Source organism: Telmatherina bonti, assembly GCF_933228915.1.
Source record: "Telmatherina bonti genome assembly, chromosome: 19".
NCBI classification, from domain to species: Eukaryota; Metazoa; Chordata; class Actinopteri; order Atheriniformes; family Telmatherinidae; genus Telmatherina; species Telmatherina bonti.
In genome coordinates, this window is record NC_136617.1 from 25,063,632 (window position 1) to 25,070,970 (window position 7,339).

A 7,339-nucleotide genomic window follows, 5' to 3' on the forward strand; every position below is an offset into this window, starting at 1 on the left:
TGAGTCTGACCTTGCAGGCAAAGCTTTAAAACTCCAACCACTCCTACTGGCTCAAAATAGTGAAATATTTAGATTTTGTAAAATCTGAAGTTCTGAATGCTCCAGTGTTGCTCATGGATTCAAGCTAACGTACATCAAACAATTAAACGGTAACATACACTCATTAGTACTTTCATATAGCGTATTACACTTGAAAGACTTTTGAGAAATGGTGCTCTTTTCCTCTCATCCAAATCAATCACAGCTGACCTTATGGTGCTACTGGGAAGTGAGCATAGCTATGACAGGACTGCCTATGCTTGTTAGCCACAATGTCCATCTGCGACGCTGCAGCCTACACATTTTAATCAGATTTGCACACACACACTTGCTGATCCATCTTCCGATGGCTGATTGTCATTGGAAACAACCTCAACAGCTCAACAAACAATTGTGAAACCCTGTTTTAATGTTTAATGTCAATGTTATACATTGAGCTTTTTCCTTTTTTTATTTCAACTTCTGTTAGCGGAATTAATAGCACAGTAAGATGTTCCTTTATTTAGATGTTTTATGGTTTTCCATGAAGCCTATACAACTGAATTCATAAGGGAAAGTTGCACACTGTCCGCACAAATTCAAGTAGAAAATATGTCTGTCCCCACTTACAAAGCGAGTTTGAGCGTCAGCCTCATCAACTTCTAATTTGAGGAGACACAGGGATTTGAAGGATCCATTGAGTTTGGGAGGACATCTGCAAGTCCTCACCTTTTCAAACAAAATAGAAAAAAAAAGGACAAGGGACCCTGCCAACAACCCCAAATGTTCCAAATGATCCTGATGAGTCAGAACGAGATGATTTCCCATAAATTATGGTAGAAAGTGAAAACAATGTATTTTTTTATTTGTTTGTTGCCTTGTGTGTTTGTTTTTTTGTCATAAGTTTACAATATTCTCTGCCTTCCTTGCTTTTGAAAAAAATCTTTAACCCTCTCATGAATGGATTATAAAAAAGCCATGCCACATTTTTTTCTTCACATGCAATATTTTCATTTCACAGACTTACACTTTTTTGTCTTTATTATTATATGACTTTACATTTAATTTATTCTAGAGACAATATGTATAAAATAATGAATCCATATATATATATATATATATATATATATATATATATATATATATATATATATATATATATATATATATATATATATATATTTAAATATATACAAATAATCTTTAAAATTTTAATTAGTATGATTTTCTGATTTTCTTATTTTAGTATGATTTTCTGATTTTCTAATCACAAAGGTATACTTGGTGTTTGCATGTAGCCTACATGTATACATGGAATTTTATAGAACATTTCTTTCATGAATATAAAGGAAAACAGCATTTAAATAGGTGGCCACTGTATTTAAATAGGTGTACACTGTCATGCACTTGTTTCTTAAAAGGGTTAAATTTAATTTTTCTTTTAAATTTTAAGTCGCAATTTTAGATCACTAAACGTATAAGTTGCTCACCTATGTTCCCATTCATACACATTGATTGATCTACATCTCTTAGAATCATTTTACTCACCTGATGTCAATACATATAAATACCTCCAGTTGTTTATTGCATTATGCAACTTCTTCTGATCTAAAGCTGGCATAAAACTCAACATGAATTTTAAAATTCTCTGGACTCTGTTGTCATTCACATCTTACACAGCAAATTCACATGTAAGGTGCAGTAAAACTGCCACAGTAGGGGTCTTTTTAAACTTAAAAAATAGCAGATACCCTGCATAAAACAATATCAAATAAAATGACCATATGACTCTTTTGACATAAAGCTATAGTTTTTTGGAAAGTTATAGGAAATGACAACAAAATGTGACTTTTCTGAACACCTTTCTAGCTTCACTTTATATCACTTCCTTTTCTCAGCTGGCCCACAGTAAACTCAGATCCTGTATTAAGTTTAAACATGTTATCCACAAATCATTTCAGATGGAAGATTTAGAGTTCAACAGACTGGGCTTCTTCATCCTCTGTTACAGCTGAGTCATTACTCCGAAGTGGCTGGACTGATGTATTTCGACTTTCTCTGACAGATTGGAATAGAGCAAAACTTTTGGATCACTTATCAAACAGGCTCAGATAATGTCTGGCTTATTTGAATGCTCCATGTGTTCTTCAGAAAGATGCATGTTGTTGTTTTCATGATGCTCATGGGAAGAATGAATGACTGCTGTTAGTAAGATGCAAAAAATATCTTTCCAGATTCTCTTCCATGTTTTTGAAACCAAATAAAAAATTTAGATGAGAGCAGCTAGTTTTACCCAAGTGGACTTCAACAGAATCATAACAAAAATGTATCTGCTCTCATCTAAATTTCTATTTGGGAAGGTGTTTGCAGTGCTATATGAATTATATATATTATTATATAAGACAAATAAAAGAAAAGTACATTGCAATATAATCCAAACTTAAATAAGATCTGTGACTCTTAGTTGAATGGATTTGTTAGGGGGCCAAATTTGAAAAGGCTGTAACATTAAAAACCTATATTTTTTTAAAGGGGTCATCACTTGGAAGTTGTACTTTTTCAAGTTAAAACATGTTTTATTGGTGTTGACCTGAAGCGTTAACATGCCCAGAGGCCTCTCTTTAGAAGGCAGGTTGTGTTTTTCCGTCTGGCAAAACACCGTCCACACGGTTGAAGTCTTGCAAACGCGTGTTTTTTTTTTTTTTACCCTGGGAATTTCTTCATCCCAGTGAGCTAATTGCATAAACCCACCCCTATTCTAGGCCTAAACACACCCCTCTTCTATTCCAAAAACACCTGCTGGGCCTGCTTCAGTCGCAGTCATCAACAAGCTGTGAGAAGATGTGGAAACAACGTTCCCATATCCACTACTCGGTTGTCTGTTGCTAAAACCAACACCGGAATGTTATTTGCTCTTCCTTCATCAGCGACGCAACTACCAGGGACAAATAGATTACATTATTTTTTTGTTGATAATGCACCTGCATCTTTGCCGGCTGCGGCCTGCTTGTCCATTTTGCAAACATTTGGAAAAATACCAGGTGAAGACAGCATCAACCCTGCAGCGGCTGGAAAGGGGCATTTGCAATTGTAAGCAGCTCACCATCAATGCGATCGGTAAGTTTCACTACTGATGTGAAGTTATTTTTAGCCATGACTGGGATGTGACTTAACCTGATTCAGATAATGCTAACGCTAATGCTAACGCTAAAGCTTATGGACAAGCCTAAAGGTTTAACCTCCTGCTGTGTACAAATGAGTCACATGTTTTATTTTCATATATCTATCTTATGGTCTACCACTTAAATATTGTAAAAGACTTCTCTATTTCTTATTTTTCATGCCTACTACCACACAGTAATGTCCTGATGCCGATATTTTCTTCTAACCACCACCTGGCAGTTATTATCATTTAATCTAACACGGTGTCCATCATGTTGTCTGATGCTGCCATTATTTAATAAGGAAGGATATGTATTTTGTATGTATTTATATAGACTTACTGTCTCTTTATTTTCCAGACTCCTGGCTAAAACAGCACATCTAAATAGGTTAATTAATTAAGATAAACACTAGCCACATCAGATTAGCCACAGTGGCTCAATTTTGATTTTGTAACCATGGATACAGTCAATAATCTGGGAAAAAAAGCACACAAATGGATTGAAATCCTAACACGAGCAGAGTGCCCATTTTGTTTTGTCTTCACTATAGGAGAAGGCACCGAAACAGTTTGACATGTTGAGTGTTTACTTGTAAAGTGCCCACTGAACACAACACTGTTAGATAGCAGGGGCGACCTGGAAATGCACTCTATGTTGTCATGAACTGATTTTTAATGGAGATGAAAAGTTGCTTTTCAGCAGAGACAAATGGCAAACGGGGAGGTGCACCAGTTCTCTCAAACACATATTTTTTGACAAACGGTGCACATTGCCCATACCCAACATATAGTGAGGAATCACTGGGGAAAACCTGCCTACAGCACTCAACCATGCTGATCAACTACAGCGCAGAAAAGTCTCAGTTTTTGTCTCCTGTGAGCGTATATCCAAAAGACACATTTGTAGACTTGCAGAGATGAGGTATGGGCAACTTTTCTTCTCTGTGAAATTTGAAAAACTGCCTGAAAGCCTTTTTATATCACTGTCTTTACACGCAAAACGCAAAACATTTTCCTGTGTGTACTTATATTCATTTATACAACAGTGGAATGACAAATATCTTCATGCAGGGGAAAATGCAAACAGGACCAGAAACAATGTAGTGCACACGCCAGGCCTTTAGTTTGCACTAAATCTTTAATCACACACACAGGAGGGCAATGCATGCTTCTAAACACAGAACAGCAGCATTGGATGCTAACTGCTAGTTATCTGTATTATGGAATCTAGTGTCGTCACTGATCATATAAATGTTCTACCAGCTTTTACTTCACCAGACCAAATGAATTAAATGCATGGTGCTGCACAAACATGACATGGAAGTTCACCATTGTTGGGCTTTTTGCTGGTTATATAGGGTCTGAGTGCATAAGTGCAAGATGATGTAAAAATACGTCCCTGTCACCCAGAGATTCCAATTTCAGTTTACATGGACAGGACTCGCCTTGCATTACAAGAATATTTCATCATGGATGACATTGTCAAATATTCAAGGTTTTATCCTGCCAAAACAAGAGTCCAGAATGAAAAAAATAAAAAAAGTTTTTCCATTTTACTGTCCCAGTATTGTAGCATTGACAGGGCCTAAGAAAATAATAGGAGTGTCTGGCTTCTCTGACTTTTTCAAACAATCTCCCACTTATAATCTGCAAAGACTGAAAACAGCTGACTTCCCGTGATGTTATGTATGTCGCTGCTCACTTCAGAAGATGTAAATTCCCTTGCGGTGGTCCAGAAAAAATAAAAAAATAAAAAGAAATATAATTTTCATTGTGGCTTAATGTGTTGTGTTGTGGCTAACTGTGTTGTGTTGTGGTTTTTGTTTTGCTATGACACTTCAGGGCCACTGTACAAGTAAAAAGATCAATAAAAACAAAAAAACTGACAAAAAAATAAAAAATAGTAATGAATTATCTCTATTCAAAATTGATATTTTTGAACAAAACTAAAAAAATATTTTAAAATTCTGAAGCAACAATTCCCGATATTCGATTTTTTGATTCAATTTTCCCACCCCTAGTTCAGATGGTGGGAATAAGCCAGCATACCTGAAGAGAACCCACAAATACACAGAGATAACATTCAAAGATACCTTCTTTGTGAAATTTATCTATTAAGTGCAGACACCAACTTTTTAATTTAATATGCACATTCAGCAACTCTTTTTGCTGTGAGGCCGCAGTGATAACTACTACACCACTGTGCAGTCCAGTTTCTTATCACATTTGACTCATACACAAGAGCTGATATTGTTTTATATCAAGGCTAAATGTTGGTCATTGCAGAAGTTATAGTTTGAAAGGGGATCCAATCTAGATTTTAAAGACCAAATCTAATGAATTCGCTTTAACCAACAAAATTTATCAGGGAAAAAAATAAATAAATAAAAGTTTTGATCCAGATTCTTCACATCCAAAAAGATGTGAGAAGTAATTCAGTCCACCTAAGTGGTTGTACTTACAGTAGATGATCATGATTGATTACTCTTGATGTGTTTTTTTTTTTGTTTGTTTTTTTTTTCAATAAGAAAAAATATGTACATCTCAATTACTAATTTTGCTTTTGTAAACATTTGCTATTCAGGGACTTGTGCCACTTTAGATAAGCTCAAAGGCAACCACATAATCTGAATCGAACAGCTCACTCAAAGTCAAATAAAACGGAGGCCAGGAAAGAAATTGAACTCATGAGAAGGTTAGAGATAGAGAAGAAAGAAAAGAAATAACATTCCATTGTCCCTTTATTGCTGCCATGTGACCCTGGCTGGGGAAAGCAAATTTATTTGGAAAATAAATAAATAAGCTTTGGCTGGCGCTGTCTGTTTGATACCTCTCTGCTCAAAGACAATGCATGGTGGATTGATGTATGAGGGAGTGGAAGATGAAAGTCTGGTATCTGACTGAGAGATTGCCCAGGGTTTTCCTATCAACTCTCAGAATCATATAAATACAATGATGATGAGGGCTTGTGGTGTAGGCGGTGGGGTGGAGTGCTGGTCGTGTAGCAAAACACAGCAAGGAGGGGAAAAAAAATAAAGAAAGAAATAAGGGAAAAGAGAAATCAAATGACTGGCAGTGCAAAATATAGATCAGGCAGCAAGTATAAGGCAGAAACAGAATACATATCAGAACAACACATTTATGAAAGAGTCACATCTTGAGGAGAGAGCTGAGCGAGGACAGGCCTGGTGAAAGTGGGAAAAATGGAAGGAAAAGATTAAAGGATAGTTGTGAGCTTTTATCTCACTGCAGAGCCTCAACTCACACACCTGGGTGGGTAGGTTGGTTCAGGCTAACCAGAAGAGCTGGGGGGCACATACTGGATGAGGTAAAGATGAAGGGATAAGAAAATGTGGAAAAAAAAAAGTGCTGACTTTAGTGGTGTGCTTTGATTCAGTCAAGTTTCTCAGCTTCCTCACACTTACTCATAATCTGTCCCCATTTTTTTTTTATTACAATGAAACATTATCTTTTTGCTCTGTCATTTTCTACAAATGTGTTCCTGAAATTTTTAAAGACCCTAAAAATATGGTTTAAATAACCTTTTATGCTGTTATTTATGAGTGAATGTGCAACAATAATCCTTGTGTTCTGTACAGACAATCATAGCTGATAGAGTTTGATGCTCCTAATATTGCTATTAAGAGATTATTTAAAGAAGAAAAAAATGCTTTTGTGTGAGGTGTTGCGATTATTCATTTATTTTTTTGAATATGTAAGAAAGCAGTATTGTGTTTCTAACTAATTATGTAACTTGTTACTAAAGTGATTGACGAAAATAATAAACACTATTGAATGTGTGTCTTTTTCTTTTTCTCTTTTTGTGTGTGTGAAGTTTATAAAATAAACTTGCAAGTTTTCTATATATTGTTTTACAATACCCCCTCCCCTGGTTATGACTCAAAAAAAAAAACTCTAAAATGGTAGTACCAACATAGCTGCAGTGGAAAACTCTACATGCCACATAAATACTAGTTAAAAGTGAGAGAGGTTTTATAGTTCATGCAGTTTACACTCTCAAAAATAGAGGTACAAGATCGGGACATTTCTGTACCTATAGGTATATTTTAAAGAAATGTTCTCTCAAAAGTACAATACTGGTCTTTAAGAGACCAGAAGCACACCTTCAGAGTACGAAAAAGGCGTTTTTACAGCGTA